At 38.3% G+C, this 19,656-nt stretch overlaps 4 non-coding genes across 4 annotated transcripts; all 4 read right to left on the bottom strand.

Moving 5' to 3' along the window:
* Window positions 1-11,838: 11,838 nt before the first annotated feature.
* LOC134938040 (U1 spliceosomal RNA) lies at window positions 11,839-12,002 on the bottom strand. Its single transcript, XR_010180706.1, has one exon. It is a non-coding gene; the product is annotated as a U1 spliceosomal RNA (small nuclear RNA).
* A 151-nt stretch (window positions 12,003-12,153) lies between these two features.
* On the bottom strand, window positions 12,154-12,317 carry LOC134937960 (U1 spliceosomal RNA). Its single transcript, XR_010180641.1, has one exon. It is a non-coding gene; the product is annotated as a U1 spliceosomal RNA (small nuclear RNA).
* Window positions 12,318-12,991: 674 nt separating this feature from the next.
* Window positions 12,992-13,154, bottom strand: LOC134938084 (U1 spliceosomal RNA). Its single transcript, XR_010180735.1, has one exon. It is a non-coding gene; the product is annotated as a U1 spliceosomal RNA (small nuclear RNA).
* Window positions 13,155-13,306: 152 nt separating this feature from the next.
* Window positions 13,307-13,470, bottom strand: LOC134937980 (U1 spliceosomal RNA). Its single transcript, XR_010180658.1, has one exon. It is a non-coding gene; the product is annotated as a U1 spliceosomal RNA (small nuclear RNA).
* Between the last annotated feature and the right edge of the window lie 6,186 nt (window positions 13,471-19,656).

Raw genomic sequence — 19,656 nt, 5'->3', positions numbered from 1 at the left:
GTGACAATGTAGTTTGTTTTTGTCAATTACCATTTTAATAATAGGGTAAAGAAAATTAAGTGGATTTTTGAAAGAAAACAATACTGTCAATATACTATTAAAACAAATTAAAATGGTAAAAGTTATTGTACTTTAAGTAAAAATAAAAGCTAAAATATCAATCCCAGTTTTGGATTACTTTAATGAACAAAAAAAAAATGCATATAGCAAAGGATAGTTTCAATCTGCTACCTCTGGGTTATGGGCCCAGCATGCTTCCATTGCAGTACTCTGCTGCACATTTAAGTGCAAGAGATCCTGAAGCACTCACTCATCATGCGAAAGTACCAATGTGTTTCTTCATTGGTTGCTGGAAGAAACATCTTACAAAAACTCTCCAGATTATTGACTTTTTAAAGTTTTTCTAGGAAACGTTCTAGATGAATGCTTATTAGTCTTTGTCAGTATAGACTTTTTGCAAAGTGTCTCTGTGGCGCAATCTGTTAGTGTGTTCAGCTATTAATCAAAAGGTTGGTGGTTCAATCCCACCCAGGGACGTAATTGACCTTGTGATCAGATTTTGGTGATATTTAAGTAGACAAGTCAAAATTGCAAACCCTCTCTTATGGTGTAGGGTACCTGGCCTTCTCTGATGTAATCAGAGTTAGATTTGATTAAGTGATTTTATAAAAAAAAACAGCTAGGAAGCACAATTTAGCAGTGGGTTGCAGAGAAAAAGAAAAATGCTGGCAGAAAAATCCAATTGAGTGATTAAACAGCTCTTCATTTTCTGGCTTTATTTTTATGATAACAAATTTGTTCTCTGAAAAGTGTCCACAAAGCCAAGTATCTGATTAACATCTTTGTAGGGATGGTTTTTCACCTATTACTAAATTAAACTTGCTTCATTAAAAAGGCAGCAAGATGCATCCTCATTTCAATATCTACAGAAATAATACAGGTTGACACCAGGAAACATTAACACCACTGCATCTTTGCTGTTTTCTCATGTGGAAGTCTGTTTAATGTGAAAACAAGGTGATATCTAATTAGCACACAGGTAAGGAATTAAGAAAATCTTTATTTAAGGGTGAAGATGTTTCTCACAAAATCGTTGCCCCAATGCATCATTGAAATTCAAGCTGGAAAGATGATTTTAATATATCACTTGTACATTTTGTATTGCTCTTCTGGTGACAATGTAGTTTGTTTTTGTCAATTACCATTTTAATAATCGGGTAAAGAAAATTAAGTGGATTTTTGAAAGAAAACAATACTGTCAATATACTATTAAAACAAATTAAAATGGTAAAAGTTATTGTACTTTAAGTAAAAATAAAAGAGCAAAAATATCAATCACAGTTTTGGATTACTTTAATTAACAAAAAAAAAATGCATATAGCAGAGGATAGTTTCAATCTGCCTACCTCTGGGTTATGGACCCAGCATGCTTCCATTACAGTACTCTGCTGCACATGTAAGTGCAAGAGATCCTGAAGCACTCACTCATCATGGGAAAGTACCAATGTGTTTCTTCATTGGTTGATGGAAGAAACATCTTACAAAAACTCTCCACATTATTGACTTTTTAAAATGTTTCTAGGAATCGTTCTAGATGAATGCTTATTAGCCTTTGTCAGGATGTAATTTTGCAAAGTGTCGCTGTGGCGCAATCAGTTAGTGTGTAAGGCTATTAACCAAAAGGTTGGTGGTTCAATCCCACCCAGGGACTTATTTGACCTTGTTATCAGATTTTGGTGATCTTTAAGTAGACAAGTCAAAATTTCAAACCCCCTGTTATGGTGTAGGGTACCTGGCCTTCTCTGATGTAGTTAGATTTGATTCAGTGATTTTATAAAAACAGCTAGGAAGCACAATTTAGCAGTGGGTTGCAGAGAAAAAGAAATATGCTGGCAGAAAAATCCAATTGAGTGATTAAACAGCTCTTCATTTTCTGGCTTTATTTTTATGCTAACTAATTTGTTCTCTGAAAAGTGTCCACAAAGCCAAGTATCTGATTAACATATTTGTAGGGATGGTTTTTCATCTATTACTAAATTAAACTTGCTTCATTAAAAAGGCAGCAAGATGCATCCTCATTTCAATATCTACTGAAATAATACAGGTTGACACCAGGAAACATTAATGCCACTGCATCCTTGCTGCTTTCTCATGTGGAAGTCTGTTTAATGTGAAAACAAGGTGATATCTAATTAGCACACAGGTAAGGAATTAAGAAAATCTTTATTTAAGGGTGAAGATGTTTCTCACAAAATCGTTGCCCCAATGCATCATTGAAATTCAAGCTGGAAAGATGATTTTAATGTATCACTTGTACATTTTGTATTGCTCTTCTGGTGACAATGTAGTTTGTTTTTGTCAATTACCATTTTAATAATAGGGTAAAGAAAATTAAGTGGATTTTTGAAAGAAAACAATACTGTCAATATACTATTAAAACAAATTAAAATGGTAAAAGTTATTGTACTTTAAGTAAAAATAAAAGCTAAAATATCAATCCCAGTTTTGGATTACTTTAATGAACAAAAAAAAATGCATATAGCAAAGGATAGTTTCAATCTGCTACCTCTGGGTTATGGGCCCAGCATGCTTCCATTGCAGTACTCTGCTGCACATTTAAGTGCAAGAGATCCTGAAGCACTCACTCATCATGCGAAAGTACCAATGTGTTTCTTCATTGGTTGCTGGAAGAAACATCTTACAAAAACTCTCCACATTATTGACTTTTTAAAATGTTTCTAGGAATCGTTCTAGATGAATGCTTATTAGCCTTTGTCAGGATGTACTTTTGCAAAGTGTCGCTGTGGCGCAATCAGTTAGTGTGTAAGGCTATTAACCAAAAGGTTGGTGGTTCAATCCCACCCAGGGACTTATTTGACCTTGTTATCAGATTTTGGTGATCTTTAAGTAGACAAGTCAAAATTTCAAACCCCCTGTTATGGTGTAGGGTACCTGGCCTTCTCTGATGTAGTTAGATTTGATTCAGTGATTTTATAAAAACAGCTAGGAAGCACAATTTAGCAGTGGGTTGCAGAGAAAAAGAAATATGCTGGCAGAAAAATCCAATTGAGTGATTAAACAGCTCTTCATTTTCTGGCTTTATTTTTATGCTAACTAATTTGTTCTCTGAAAAGTGTCCACAAAGCCAAGTATCTGATTAACATATTTGTAGGGATGGTTTTTCATCTATTACTAAATTAAACTTGCTTCATTGGAAAGGCAGCAAGATGCATCCTCATTTCAATATCTACTGAAATAATACAGGTTGACACCAGGAAACATTAATGCCACTGCATCCTTGCTGCTTTCTCATGTGGAAGTCTGTTTAATGTGAAAACAAGGTGATATCTAATTAGCACACAGGTAAGGAATTAAGAAAATCTTTATTTAAGGGTGAAGATGTTTCTCACAAAATCGTTGCCCCAATGCATCATTGAAATTCAAGCTGGAAAGATGATTTTAATGTATCACTTGTACATTTTGTATTGCTCTTCTGGTGACAATGTAGTTTGTTTTTGTCAATTACCATTTTAATAATAGGGTAAAGAAAATTAAGTGGATTTTTGAAAGAAAACAATACTGTCAATATACTATTAAAACAAATTAAAATGGTAAAAGTTATTGTACTTTAAGTAAAAATAAAAGCTAAAATATCAATCCCAGTTTTGGATTACTTTAATGAACAAAAAAAAAATGCATATAGCAAAGGATAGTTTCAATCTGCTACCTCTGGGTTATGGGCCCAGCATGCTTCCATTGCAGTACTCTGCTGCACATTTAAGTGCAAGAGATCCTGAAGCACTCACTCATCATGCGAAAGTACCAATGTGTTTCTTCATTGGTTGCTGGAAGAAACATCTTACAAAAACTCTCCAGATTATTGACTTTTTAAAGTTTTTCTAGGAAACGTTCTAGATGAATGCTTATTAGTCTTTGTCAGTATAGACTTTTTGCAAAGTGTCTCTGTGGCGCAATCTGTTAGTGTGTTCAGCTATTAATCAAAAGGTTGGTGGTTCAATCCCACCCAGGGATGTAATTGACCTTGTGATCAGATTTTGGTGATATTTAAGTAGACAAGTCAAAATTGCAAACCCTCTCTTATGGTGTAGGGTACCTGGCCTTCTCTGATGTAATCAGAGTTAGATTTGATTAAGTGATTTTATAAAAAAAACAGCTAGGAAGCACAATTTAGCAGTGGGTTGCAGAGAAAAAGAAAAATGCTGGCAGAAAAATCCAATTGAGTGATTAAACAGCTCTTCATTTTCTGGCTTTATTTTTATGATAACAAATTTGTTCTCTGAAAAGTGTCCACAAAGCCAAGTATCTGATTAACATCTTTGTAGGGATGGTTTTTCACCTATTACTAAATTAAACTTGCTTCATTAAAAAGGCAGCAAGATGCATCCTCATTTCAATATCTACAGAAATAATACAGGTTGACACCAGGAAACATTAACACCACTGCATCTTTGCTGTTTTCTCATGTGGAAGTCTGTTTAATGTGAAAACAAGGTGATATCTAATTAGCACACAGGTAAGGAATTAAGAAAATCTTTATTTAAGGGTGAAGATGTTTCTCACAAAATCGTTGCCCCAATGCATCATTGAAATTCAAGCTGGAAAGATGATTTTATTATATCACTTGTACATTTTGTATTGCTCTTCTGGTGACAATGTAGTTTGTTTTTGTCAATTACCATTTTAATAATCGGGTAAAGAAAATTAATTGGATTTTTGAAAGAAAACAATACTGTCAATATACTATTAAAACAAATTAAAATGGTAAAAGTTATTGTACTTTAAGTAAAAATAAAAGCTAAAATATCAATCCCAGTTTTGGATTACTTTAATGAACAAAAAAAAAATGCATATAGCAAAGGATAGTTTCAATCTGCCTACCTCTGGGTTATGGGCCCAGCATGCTTCCATTGCAGTACTCTGCTGCACATGTAAGTGCAAGAGATCCTGAAGCACTCACTCATCATGCGAAAGTACCAATGTGTTTCTTCATTGGTTGCTGGAAGAAACATCTTACAAAAACTCTCCAGATTATTGACTTTTTAAAGTTTTTTTAGGAAACGTTCTAGATGAATGCTTATTAGTCTTTGTCAGTATGTACTTTTTGCAAAGTGTCTCTGTGGCGCAATTGGTTAGTGTGTTCAGCTATTAATCAAAAGGTTGGTGGTTCAATCCCACCCAGGGACATAATTGACCTTGTGATCAGATTTTGGTGATATTTAAGTAGACAAGTCAAAATTGCAAACCCCCTCTTATGGTGTAGGGTACCTGGCCTTCTCTGATGTAATCAGAGTTAGATTTGATTAAGTGATTTTATAAAAAAACAGCTAGGAAGCACAATTTAGCAGTGGGCTGCAGAGAAAAAGAAAAATGCTGGCAGAAAAATCCAATTGAGTGATTAAACAGCTCTTCATTTTCTGGCTTTATTTTTATGATAACAAATTTGTTCTCTGAAAAGTGTCCACAAAGCCAAGTATCTGATTAACATTTTTGTAGGGATGGTTTTTCACCTATTACTAAATTAAACTTGCTTCATTGGAAAGGCAGCAAGATGCATCCTCATTTCAATATCTACGGAAATAATACAGGTTGACACCAGGAAACATTAACGCCACTGCATCTTTGCTGTTTTCTCATGTGGAAGTCTGTTTAATGTGAAAACAAGGTGATATCTAATTAGCACACAGGTAAGGAATTAAGAAAATCTTTATTTAAGGGTGAAGATGTTTCTCACAAAATCGTTGCCCCAATGCATCATTGAAATTCAAGCTGGAAAGATGATTTTAATATATCACTTGTACATTTTGTATTGCTCTTCTGGTGACAATGTAGTTTGTTTTTGTCAATTACCATTTTAATAACCGGGTAAAGAAAATTAATTGGATTTTTGAAAGAAAACAATACTGTCAATATACTATTAAAACAAATTAAAATGGTAAAAGTTATTGTACTTTAAGTAAAAATAAAAGAGCAAAAATATCAATCCCAGTTTTGGATTACTTTAATTAACAAAAAAAAAATGCATATAGCAGAGGATAGTTTCAATCTGCCTACCTCTGGGTTATGGACCCAGCATGCTTCCATTACAGTACTCTGCTGCACATGTAAGTGCAAAAGATCCTGAAGCACTCACTCATCATGGGAAAGTACCAATGTGTTTCTTCATTGGTTGATGGAAGAAACATCTTACAAAAACTCTCCACATTATTGACTTTTTAAAATGTTTCTAGGAATCGTTCTAGATGAATGCTTATTAGCCTTTGTCAGTATGTACTTTTGCAAAGTGTCGCTGTGGCGCAATCAGTTAGTGTGTAAGGCTATTAACCAAAAGGTTGGTGGTTCAATCCCACCCAGGGACTTAATTGACCTTGTTATCAGATTTTGGTGATCTTTAAGTAGACAAGTCAAAATTTCAAACACCCTGTTATGGTGTAGGGTACCGGGCCTTCTCTGATGTAGTTAGATTTGATTCAGTGATTTTATAAAAACAGCTAGGAAGCACAATTTAGCAGTGGGTTGCAGAGAAAAAGAAATATGCTGGCAGAAAAATCCAATTGAGTGATTAAACAGCTCTTCATTTTCTGGCTTTATTTTTATGCTAACTAATTTGTTCTCTGAAAAGTGTCCACAAAGCCAAGTATCTGATTAACATATTTGTAGGGATGGTTTTTCATCTATTACTAAATTAAACTTGCTTCATTGGAAAGGCAGCAAGATGCATCCTCATTTCAATATCTACTGAAATAATACAGGTTGACACCAGGAAACATTAACGCCACTGCATCCTTGCTGCTTTCTCATGTGGAAGTCTGTTTAATGTGAAAACAAGGTGATATCTAATTAGCACACAGGTAAGGAATTAAGAAAATCTTTATTTAAGGGTGAAGATATTTCTCACAAAATCGTTGCCCCAATGCATCATTGAAATTCAAGCTGGAAAGATGATTTTAATGTATCACTTGTACATTTTGTATTGCTCTTCTGGTGACAATGTAGTTTGTTTTTGTCAATTACCATTTTAATAATAGGGTAAAGAAAATTAAGTGGATTTTTGAAAGAAAACAATACTGTCAATATACTATTAAAACAAATTAAAATGGTAAAAGTTATTGTACTTTAAGTAAAAATAAAAGCTAAAATATCAATCCCAGTTTTGGATTACTTTAATGAACAAAAAAAAATGCATATAGCAAAGGATAGTTTCAATCTGCTACCTCTGGGTTATGGGCCCAGCATGCATCCAGTGCAGTACTCTGCTGCACATTTAAGTGCAAGAGATCCTGAAGCACTCACTCATCATGCGAAAGTACCAATGTGTTTCTTCATTGGTTGCTGGAAGAAACATCTTACAAAAACTCTCCAGATTATTGACTTTTTAAAGTTTTTCTAGGAAACGTTCTAGATGAATGCTTATTAGTCTTTGTCAGTATGGAGTTTTTGCAAAGTGTCTCTGTGGCGCAATCTGTTAGTGTGTTCAGCTATTAATCAAAAGGTTGGTGGTTCAATCCCACCCAGGGACGTAATTGACCTTGTGATCAGATTTTGGTGATATTTAAGTAGACAAGTCAAAATTGCATACCCTCTCTTATGGTGTAGGGTACCTGGCCTTCTCTGATGTAATCAGAGTTAGATTTGATTAAGTGATTTTATAAAAAAAACAGCTAGGAAGCACAATTTAGCAGTGGGTTGCAGAGAAAAAGAAAAATGCTGGCAGAAAAATCCAATTGAGTGATTAAACAGCTCTTCATTTTCTGGCTTTATTTTTATGATAACAAATTTGTTCTCTGAAAAGTGTCCACAAAGCCAAGTATCTGATTAACATCTTTGTAGGGATGGTTTTTCACCTATTACTAAATTAAACTTGCTTCATTAAAAAGGCAGCAAGATGCATCCTCATTTCAATATCTACAGAAATAATACAGGTTGACACCAGGAAACATTAACACCACTGCATCTTTGCTGTTTTCTCATGTGGAAGTCTGTTTAATGTGAAAACAAGGTGATATCTAATTAGCACACAGGTAAGGAATTAAGAAAATCTTTATTTAAGGGTGAAGATGTTTCTCACAAAATCGTTGCCCCAATGCATCATTGAAATTCAAGCTGGAAAGATGATTTTAATATATCACTTGTACATTTTGTATTGCTCTTCTGGTGACAATGTAGTTTGTTTTTGTCAATTACCATTTTAATAATCGGGTAAAGAAAATTAATTGGATTTTTGAAAGAAAACAATACTGTCAATATACTATTAAAACAAATTAAAATGGTAAAAGTTATTGTACTTTAAGTAAAAATAAAAGCTAAAATATCAATCCCAGTTTTGGATTACTTTAATGAACAAAAAAAAAATGCATATAGCAAAGGATAGTTTCAATCTGCCTACCTCTGGGCTATGGGCCCAGCATGCTTCCATTGCAGTACTCTGCTGCACATGTAAGTGCAAGAGATCCTGAAGCACTCACTCATCATGCGAAAGTACCAATGTGTTTCTTCATTGGTTGCTGGAAGAAACATCTTACAAAAACTCTCCAGATTATTGACTTTTTAAAGTTTTTTTAGGAAACGTTCTAGATGAATGCTTATTAGTCTTTGTCAGTATGTACTTTTTGCAAAGTGTCTCTGTGGCGCAATTGGTTAGTGTGTTCAGCTATTAATCAAAAGGTTGGTGGTTCAATCCCACCCAGGGACATAATTGACCTTGTTATCAGATTTTGGTGATCTTTAAGTAGACAAGTAAAAATTTCAAAAACCCCTGTTATGGTGTAGGGTACCTGGCCTTCTCTGATGTAATCAGAGTTAGATTTGATTCAGTGATTTTATAAAAACAGCTAGGAAGCACAATTTAGCAGTGGTTTGCAGAGAAAAAGAAATATGCTGGCAAAAAAATCCAATTGAGTGATTAAACAGCTCTTCATTTTCTGGCTTTATTTTTATGCTAACAAATTTGTTCTCTGAAAAGTGTCCACAAAGCCAAGTATCTGATTAACATCTTTGTAGGGATGGTTTTTCACCTATTACTAAGTTAAACTTGCTTCATTGGAAAGGCAGCAAGATGCATCCTCATTTCAATATCTACTGAAATAATACAGGTTGACACCAGGAAACATTAACGCCACTGCATCCTTGCTGCTTTCTCATGTGGAAGTCTGTTTAATGGGAAAACAAGGTGATATCTAATTAGCACACAGGTAAGGAATTAAGAAAATCTTTATTTAAGGGTGAAGATGTTTCTCACAAAATCGTTGCCCCAATGCATCATTGAAATTCAAGCTGGAAAGATGATTTTAATATATCACTTGTACATTTTGTATTGCTCTTCTGGTGACAATGTAGTTTGTTTTTGTCAATTACCATTTTAATAATAGGGTAAAGAAAATTAAGTGGATTTTTGAAAGAAAACAATACTGTCAATATACTATTAAAACAAATTAAAATGGTAAAAGTTATTGTACTTTAAGTAAAAATAAAAGAGCAAAAATATCAATCCCAGTTTTGGATTACTTTAATTAACAAAAAAAAATGCATATAGCAGAGGATAGTTTCAATCTGCCTACCTCTGGGTTATGGGCCCAGCATGCTTCCATTGCAGTACTCTGCTGCACATGTAAGTGCAAGAGATCCTGAAGCACTCACTCATCATGGGAAAGTACCAATGCGTTTCTTCATTGGTTGATGGAAGAAACATCTTACAAAAACTCTCCAGATTATTGACTTTTTAAAGTTTTCTAGGAAACGTTCTAGATGAATGCTTATTAGCCTTTGTCAGTATGTACTTTTGCAAAGTGTCTCTGTGGTGCAATCGGTTAGTGTGTTTGGTTATTAACCAAAGGGTTGGTGGTTCAATCCCACCCAGGGATGTAATTGACCTTGTCATCAGATTTTGGTGATCTTTAAGTAGACAAGTCAAAATTTCAAACCCCCTCTTATGGTGTAGGGTACCTGGCCTACTCTGATGTAATCAGAGTTAGATTTGATTAAGTGATTTTATAAAAAAACAGCTAGGAAGCACAATTTAGCAGTGGGTTGCAGAGAAAATGAAATATGCTGGCAGAAAAATCCAATTGAGTGATTAAACAGCTCTTCATTTTCTGGCTTTATTTTTATGCTAACTAATTTGTTCTCTGAAAAGTGTCCACAAAGCCAAGTATCGGATTAACATCTTTGTAGGGATGGTTTTTCACCTATTACTAAATTAAACTTGCTTCATTGGAAAGGCAGCAAGATGCATCCTCATTTCAATATCTACTGAAATAATACAGGTTGACACCAGGAAACATTAACGCCACTGCATCTTTGCTGTTTTCTCATGTGGAAGTCTGTTTAATGTGAAAACAAGGTGATATCTAATTAGCACACAGGTAAGGAATTAAGAAAATCTTTATTTAAGGGTGAAGATGTTTCTCACAAAATCGTTGCCCCAATGCATCATTGAAATTCAAGCTGGAAAGATGATTTTAATATATCACTTGTACATGTTGTATTGCTCTTCTGGTGACAATGTAGTTTGTTTTTGTCAATTACCATTTTAATAATCGGGTAAAGAAAATTAAGTGGATTTTTGAAAGAAAACAATACTGTCAATATACTATTAAAACAAATTAAAGTGGTAAAAGTTATTGTACTTTAAGTAAAAATAAAAGAGCAAAAATATCAATCCCAGTTTTGGATTACTTTAATTAACAAAAAAAATGCATATAGCAGAGGATAGTTTCAATCTGCCTACCTCTGGGTTATGAACCCAGCATGCTTTCATTACAGTACTCTGCTGCACATGTAAGTGCAAGAGATCCTGAAGCACTCACTCATCATGGGAAAGTACCAATGTGTTTCTTCGTTGGTTGATGGAAGAAACATCTTACAAAAACTCTCCAGATTATTGACTTTTTAAAGTTTTTCTAGGAAACATTCTAGATGAATGCTTATTAGCCTTTGTCAGTATGGACTTTTGCAAAGTGTCTCTGTGGCGCAATCGGTTAGTGTGTTTGGTTATTAACCAAAGGGTTGGTGGTTCAATCCCACCCAGGGAGGTAATTGACCTTGTTATCAGATTTTGGTGATCTTTAAGTAGACAAGTCAAAATTTCAAACCCCCTCTTATGGTGTAGGGTACCTGGCCTTCTCTGATGTAATCAGAGTTAGATTTGATTAAGTGATTTTATAAAAGAACAGCTAGGAAGCACAACTTAGCAGTGGGTTGCAGAGAAAAAGAAATACGCTTGCAGAAAAATCCAATTGAGTGATTAAACAGCTCTTCATTTTTTGGCTTTATTTTTATGCTAACAAATTTGTTCTCTGAAAAGTGTCCACAAAGCCAAGTATCTGATTAACACCTTTGTAGGGATGGTTTTTCACCTATTACTAAATTAAACTTGCTTCATTGGAAAGGCAGCAAGTGATGTCATCCAAGCAGTGGGTCAAAGTTGGCTTCAACCCTCGTCTGCTTATGAAAAGAGAAAAGGGATATGCAGGGCATGGCGGCCTTTTGCGACGCTTGGATGACCCCTAGTTCGCATTAAACACCCCCACCCTCCTTCGGTGTGGGGCTCATGTTGGCCATGCCCCAGCCCCTGAAGCATTCAAGCTGATTTCTTGCAGCAGCTGGGTACTGTAACAGCTCCAGAGCTGCTCTGTAAGGCAAGTAAAAGGGTGTGGGCCCTGCAGCACTACCTGTAGTTTGCATTGTGCATTGGAAGGCACAAAGTAAGCAGATGGGAGGAGAAGTCAGGATAGTGCACAAGGTTATAGAAGGGAGGGGCTCAAGAAAAGAGAAGTGGAAACAGACAGCATACTAGGCTGGAGAGAGACCTGAGACAAAGAGATCTGAATTATACGAGAGCCGTCCAGGGGAAACACAAATTATGCAGTCAAGTTTCCCACATTTGGGGAAATCGCAAGGGGCAGCACACCCAGAGTGCAATGGGTGAGCCTTGCCCTGGGAGAAGCACCTTCATGATCATAGTATCTCACCTGGCAGGTTAGTAGGAGTTGGGCTAGAGCTGGGCAGGGTCGCTGCTCGGGCACTACCTGTCAAGTGAAGGAGATCCAACTGAGGCAGCACAAGGGAACTCTCAAAAGAAGAACAAGGCTAGAGGAAGATCTGAGACAAAGAAATCTGACTTTTACCAGAGCTGACCAGAGGAAAGCACAAACACAGTCCACCACTACCACAAATAATGCAGTCGAGTTTCCCACATTTGGGGAAATCACAGGGGTCAGCATACCCAGAATGCAATGAATGAACCTCACCCTGGGAGAACAATCTTCATGATAATAGTATCTCCTATGCAAAATAAGTATGATTTGGGATAGGGCTGGGGAGGGCCGCTGCTCAGGCACATCTCTGTCAAGTAAAGGAGATTCAACTGAGGCAGCACAAGGGAACTCTCATCTGGGGACAACAACTGCAGGGAGAACACATATTTTCAGATGAACATGGGGTGGCAGAAGGCTGCCTAATACTGAAGCACCCCCAAACAACAAACCAAATGCAACAACTAGTGCAAGCATTCCTGGGGGATGGCCTGCAGCAGATGGATTTGAATATGGTGATGTCATCCAAGCAGTGGGTCAAAGTTGGCTTCAACCCTCGTCTGCATATGAAAAGAGAAAAGGGGCGCGCAGGGCATGGAGGCCTTTTGTGGTGCTTGGATGACCCCTAGTTCGCATTAAGCACCCCCACCCTCCTTCGGTGTGGGGCTCATGTTGGCCATTCCCCAGCCCCTGAAGCATTCAAGCTGATTTCTTGCAGCAGCTGGGCACTGTAACAGCTCCAGAGCTGCTCTGTAAAGCAAGTAAAAGGGTGTGGGCCCTGCAGCACTACCCGTAGTTTGCATTGTGCATCGGGAGGCACAAAGTAAGCAGACGGGAGGAGAAGTCAGGATAGTGCACAAGGGTATAGAAGGGAGGGGCTCAAGAAAAAAGAAGTGGAACCAGACAGCAAACTAGGCTGGAGAGAGACCTGAGACAAAGATATCTGAATTACATGAGAGCCGACCAGGGAAAACTCAAATTATGCAGTCAAGTTTCCCACATTTGGGGAAATTGCAGGGGCAGCACACCCAGAGTGCAATGGGTGAGCCTTGCCCTGGGAGAAGCAACTTCATGATCATAGTATCTCACCTGGCAGGTAAGTAGGAGTTGGGCTAGAGCTGGGGAGGGTCGCTGCTCGGGCACCCCCCTGTCAAGTGAAGGAGATCCAACTGAGGCAGCACAAGGGAACTCTCGAAAGAAGAACAAGGCTAGAGGAAGATCTGAGACAAAGAAATCTGACTTTTACCAGAGCTGACCAGAGGAAAGCACAAACACAGTCCCCCACTACCACAAATAATGCAGTCGAGTTTCCCACATTTGGGGAAATCACAGGGGTCAGCATACCCAGAATGCAATGAATGAACCTAACCCTGGGAGAACAATCGTCATGACCATGGTATCTCCTATGCAAAATAAGTATGATTTGGGATAGGGCTGGGGAGGGCCGTTGCTCAGGCACATCTCTGTCAAGTAAGTTGCATTTGATTTGTTGTTTGGGGGTGCTTCAGTATTAGGCAGCCTTTTGCCCTACCATGTTCATCTGAAAATATGTGTTCTCCCTGCAGTTGTTGTCCCCAGATGAGAGTTCCCTTGTGCTGCCTCAGTTGAATCTCCTTTTGGAGAAGACCTCAATAAGATTGTAGCTGATCTGGCTACTGCTAAAACAGCTTGCCTACCTAGTATGACTCCTACCATGCAGAAGGCTAAAAGTACTTTTCTTGGCCCTTTCATCCTCCAGGTAAAGCGTACCCAAGGTCAGGCATACCCAAAGCAAGCTCATGTTTCCAGACCTGCCAAGCCCAGACTGAAGCAATCCTGGGCTGCCCATCAGCCTGCTTCCAAAACGGACAAGCCTGCCGCATGACGGTGCAGGCCTCCCTCTGGGGGATCCCAGGGTGGGGGGCCCGACTTCTAGGTTTGGCAAAGAAAGGTATAATTCTAAGCTAGAGAATTCTGTTTGGAGCTCACCTTGTACTTTGTGAAGAAATAATCAGCATTGTGGCTGAGCAGATACATGTAGTGTGTGGCTGCAAACTGCATGGATCTGTTGCGTTGTAATGCTGATTCTTTTTTTTTGCAAAGTACCAATAGCTTCATATAATGTTCACAATTTTTATGCAGGATCAAATAGCTTAATAGGTAGGGTGTTTGATTAGAATTCAACAGGTTATAGGTTTGAATCCTGGGTATGGTAGTTTGAGATGTGTTATTTAATAAAGTATGTTGTTCTGACTGCCGGCATCCTATCACCTGGGATATCATACTAAATAAATGGAGTTGATCAAATTTTTTTTTTTTTTTTTAACTAGGGACAATTTCCAGATACTTCTCTTTATAACTGAGATTGCCCCCTGGAACTTCACATCAGTTGACAACTATGCATGAGTGGGCAGTGCTTGCCCTGGATCTGCCCACCCATTTATGTGCCGTCATAAAATAAAGCATGACTAACAGTTATCCTGGGCGTACACTACACAATTATCTGTCAGGCTATCTATCCAGTCTGGATGGATGGAATTTTTCATCTGCTAATGTATAGGAGCAAATGTCAATTAACCATTTGCTCCCAAACACTAGAAAAGTGGTCAAAAATGGTCATTACACAAATTGGTTAAACCCAAAATTTAACCAATTTGTTTAGGGGACCATTTTTGTCCATTTTTTAGTGTTTGAGAGTAAATCGTTGATGGTCATTTGCTCACATAGATAACCGGATTTCTATTCCAACCAGCCAGTGTTGGAGAGATGGTCTGCCAGATTACATAATGCATACCAGAGCCATAACTAGACTTTTTGGTGCTCTGTGACAGAGAATTATATGCCCACCCCCCCATTTTTGCAATATGGACAAAAGGCGCATGCCTTGTGGGGAAGGGGCATAACAAGATTGGTCTCAGAGAAAGCACATGAGATATGAAGATATATCTAGTATACTTGACACTCAATGGTTTGTGGTATTGCAGGGGTGCCCTCCTTAAATGCATATACAGTCACACATGGCATGTTTGTGTAAATGGCATATCAGCAGTCAGCACTAACTGGTGACATGCCATTTGTACAAGTAAGCCATGTGTGACTAATATATAAACATACTTTATTAAATAACACCTCAAACTATCATACCCAGGATTCAAACCTATAACCTGTTAAATTCTAATCAAACACCCTACCCATTGAGCTACTTGATCCTGCATCTATTCTAACCTCCAAAAACAGATTCAGTTGCATTTTCCAGCGTGTTTTGTTTGCGCCTTTGCAAATGTCTTACATCGACAAACTTATTTAGTACTATTTTGCAAATAGGGTTACATTGTCGCAACATTGTGTTCCCTAATTGCTTGATTTTTTAAATGCAAAAATTGATAAAGACACCTGATAATTGCTCTGTGGAGTCTTCTTTTGTGTCTACTTCTTATCTACATTTAATTCCCTACCTATAATCAAGGCATTTTTAAATGCTGGGCGCTGCCAGGACGTGAGGCCTACCTAGTCTTTAGATCTGAATTTGAATGTACTTGTGAACTAACTTAATTTCCTACTTCTAAATTCATTCCTAAATTCACTACTTACATTATTCCTGTAGTTGGGCATTTTGAGCCTTCAATTGTGGGCATTGTTTTGTGTCCAGACCAGCAGCTGGTGGTGTGCATTTGCTGGAAAGACATCGAAGACCTCCGATATGCTGCATCTCCTGATGTGTGTCTCCCTCAAGTGGCTGTCAGCAAATGCATGCTAGACACCCCATTCCAAGCTGATTGTGACATCACGGAACATGCATCATAGAACAGGCATGCTAGAACATGGGTCTTCAACCTGCGACCCTCCAGCTGCTGTGGAATTACATATCCCAGCATGCCCTGCCTCAGTTTTAGCATACCTTAATAGCAAAACTGTGGCAGGGCATGCTGGGATGTGTAGTTTCACAGCAGCTGGAGGGCCACAGGATGAAGACCCATGTGCTAGAACCAAACCGCAGGTACATTGAATGCTAGCAAGCTGAATGTTTAAATCCTTTTTGTTCCGCAGCATTCCAATGCGGAAGATTCCATGGAACCAGAGATTATTCCATTGAGAAGGACATGCTGCCTGGATGACTACACTGTGCAAATTAAATCACGGAGCCAGTTGGCTTGTGGGTGGCTCTGGTGACTGGGTGGTTGGGTGGGCGGTGTGTCGGAGGTGGAGCACATGCAAATGAATGTGTATCATCCAGCTAGTGAGAGAGAAAACTCATGCAGGAGTGTGCCTGCTTGTCAGTGAGTTATGCACCTTGCCAGACGTCAAATCTACATGGAGCAACTGGAGGGGACAAGAGCAGGTTTGGAAAATATAGACAGAAGAGCATATATGCTGGCGCATTCTCCATGATTGTGTCAGCTTATGTTTTGGTGCACTGCACTTTCCTCCACTAAGTTTTAGCCATTTTGTTTAAACGCAAGTGTAGTTGCTTCTCGCTCTTTTGGCTGTGATATTGTATCGTGGTTGAAGAGTCTGCTGGAGGGATTGTTTTCTTCATTGGCGAAAGACTGAAGATATTCCAGGATGGAAGGCTTGGGAACACTATCCGTTTTTCAGTTGTGGAAGAGTTGAAAGACCGGATTGGACTACATTCTATAGTAAAGGGTATCTTTGTATTTATTAATCCTCCCTTTATATGTGTCTGTCTTTCAATAAAGCTTTGGGCTTGTGATTCCGTCACCCTCTTACACTCCACACCCATAGCCTTATTAACTATTGTATTGTTTAAATGTATAGTGCAGTTCATGATTTATAGTGTAGGCTGGCCTGTGCTGTAGTTCTTGAACTGTACTATACCGACAGCATTTGTATTGTGTTTTGGCTGTGCTGCAACACAGTACTTATGTGTGTAATGTTTATGTATGTTTTTTTGCTTCTTTATGTCAATAAAGACTGCTTTTTCAATCCAATATCTGAAAACAATCAATGTTTATCTTTGATGGCAATAGAAGTGGTATGATATTTGCTGCTTTTGAAAGGCAATATCTGATATGTCCCCTATCTGGGAACCATATATTAAATGGCTTTTCAGAAAAGGGAGATGGGAGAAGAGCTTTCAGTACTTGTAGGACCGATGCACATTTCCTATTCTAGCCTCCAAAAACAGATTCAGTTGCATTTTCCAGCGTGTTTTGGATGCGCCTTTGCAAATGTCTTACATCGACAAACTTATTTAGTACTATTTTGCAAATAGGGTTACATTGTTGCAACATTGTGTTCCCTAATTGCTTGATTTTTTAAATGCAACAATTGATAAAAACACCTGATAACTGCTCTGCGGAGTCTTATTTTGTGTCTACTTCTTATCTACATTTAATTCCGTACCTCTAATCAAGGCATTTTTAAATGCTGGCGGCTGCCAGGACGTGAGGCCTACCTAGACTTTAGATCTGAATTTGAATGTACTTGTGAACTAACTTAATTTCCTACTTCTAAATTCATTCCTAAATTCACTACTTACATGAATCCTGTAGTTGGGCATTTTGGGACTTCGATTGTGGGCATTGTTTTGTGTCCAGACCAGCAGCAGGTGGTGTGCATTTGCTGGAAAGGCATCGAAGACCTCCGATATGCTGCATCTCCTGATGTGTGTCTCCCTCAAGTGGCTGTCAGCAAATGCCTGCTAGACACCCCATTCCAAGCTGATTGTGACATCACGGAACATGCATCATAGAACAGGCATGCTAAAACATGGGTCTTCAACCTGCGACCCTCCAGCTGCTGTGGAACTACACATCCCAGCATGCCCTGCCTCAGTTTTAGCATACCTTAATAGCAAAACTGTGGCAGGGCATGCTGGGATGTGTAGTTTCACAGCAGCTGGAGGGCCACAGGATGAAGACCCATGTGCTAGAGCCAAGCCGCAGGTACATTGAATGCTAGCAAGCTGAATATTTAAATCCTTTTTGTTCCGCAGCATTCCAATGCGGAAGATTCCATGGAACCAGAGATCCTTCCATTGAGAAGGACATGCTGCCTGGATGACTACACTGTGCAAATTAAATCACGGAGCCAGTTGGTTTGTGGGTGGCTCTGGTGACTGGGTGGTTGGGTGGGTGGTGTGTCGGAGGTGGAGCACATGCAAATGATTGTGTATCATCCAGCTAGTGAGAGTGAAAACTCATGCAGGAGTGTGCCTGCTTGTCAGTGGGTTATGCACCTTGCCAGACGTTAAATCTACATAGAGCAGCTGGAGGGGACAAGAGCAGGTTTGCAAAATATAGATAGAAGAGCATATATGCTGGCGCATTCTCCATGATTGTGTCAGCTTATGTTTTGGTGCACTGCACTTTCCTCCACTAAGTTTTAGCCATTTTTGTTAAGCTCAAGTGTAGTTGCTTCTCGGCCTTTTGGCTGTGATCTTGTATTGTGGTTGAAGGGTCTGCTGGAGGGAGGGATTGCTTTCTTCATTGGCGAAAGACCAAAGATATTCCAGGATGGAAGGCTTGGGAACACTATCCGTTTTTCAATTGTGGAAGAGTTGAAAGACCGGATTGGACTACATTCTATAGTAAAGGATGTCTTTCTATTTATTAATCCTCCCCTTATATGTGTCAGTCTTTCAATAAAGCTTCGGGCTTGTGATTCCCTCACCCTCTTACACTCCACACCCATAGCCTTATTAACTGTTGTATTATTGTACAGTTTAAATGTATAGTGCAGTTCATGATTTATAGTGTAGGCTGGCCTGTGCTGTAGTTCTTGAACTGTACTATACCGTCAGCATTTCTATTGTGTTTTGGCTGTGCCGCAACGCGGTACTTATGTGTGTAATGTTTATGTATGTTTTTTTGCTTCTTTATGTGCATCGGTCCTACAAGTACAGAAAGCTCTTCTCCCATCTCCCTTTTCTGAAAAGCCATTTAATATATGGTTCCCAGATAGGGGACATATCAGATATTGGATTTCAAAAGCATCAAATATCATACCACTTTTATTGCCATCAAAGATAAACATTGATTGTTTTCAGATATTGGCTTGAAAAAGCAGTCTTTATTGACATAAAAAAAAACATACATAAACATTGCACACATAATTACAGTGTTGCAGCACAGCCAAAACACAATACAAATGCTGACGGTATAGTACAGTTCAAGAACTACAGCACAGGCCAGCCTACACTATAAATCATGAACTGCACTATACATTTAAACTATACAATAATACAACAGTTAATAAGGCTATGGGTGTGGAGTGTAAGAGGGTGAGGGATTCACAAAACCGAAGCTTTATTGTAACACAGACACATATAAGGGGAGGGTCAATAAATAGAAAGATATCCTTTACTATAGAATGTAGTCCAATCCGACCTCTGTGCTCTTCCACAACTGAAAAACAGATAGTGTTCACAAGCCTTCCATCCTGGAATATCTTTGGTCTTTCGCCAATGAAGAAAACAATCCCTCCCTCCAGCAGACCCTTCAACCACGATACAAGATCACAGCCAAAAGGCCGAGAAGCAACTACACTTGAGCTTAACAAAAATGGCTAAAACTTAGTGGAGGAAAGTGCAGTGCACCAAAACATAAGCTGACACAATCATGGAGAATGCGCCAGCATATATGCTCTTCTATCTATATTTTGCAAA

Source organism: Pseudophryne corroboree, chromosome 6 (genome assembly GCF_028390025.1).
Source record: "Pseudophryne corroboree isolate aPseCor3 chromosome 6, aPseCor3.hap2, whole genome shotgun sequence".
Taxonomy (NCBI): domain Eukaryota; kingdom Metazoa; phylum Chordata; class Amphibia; order Anura; family Myobatrachidae; genus Pseudophryne; species Pseudophryne corroboree.
The sequence above is the reverse complement of the archived record's forward strand: the minus strand, read 5'-3'. Positions and strand labels throughout refer to the sequence as shown.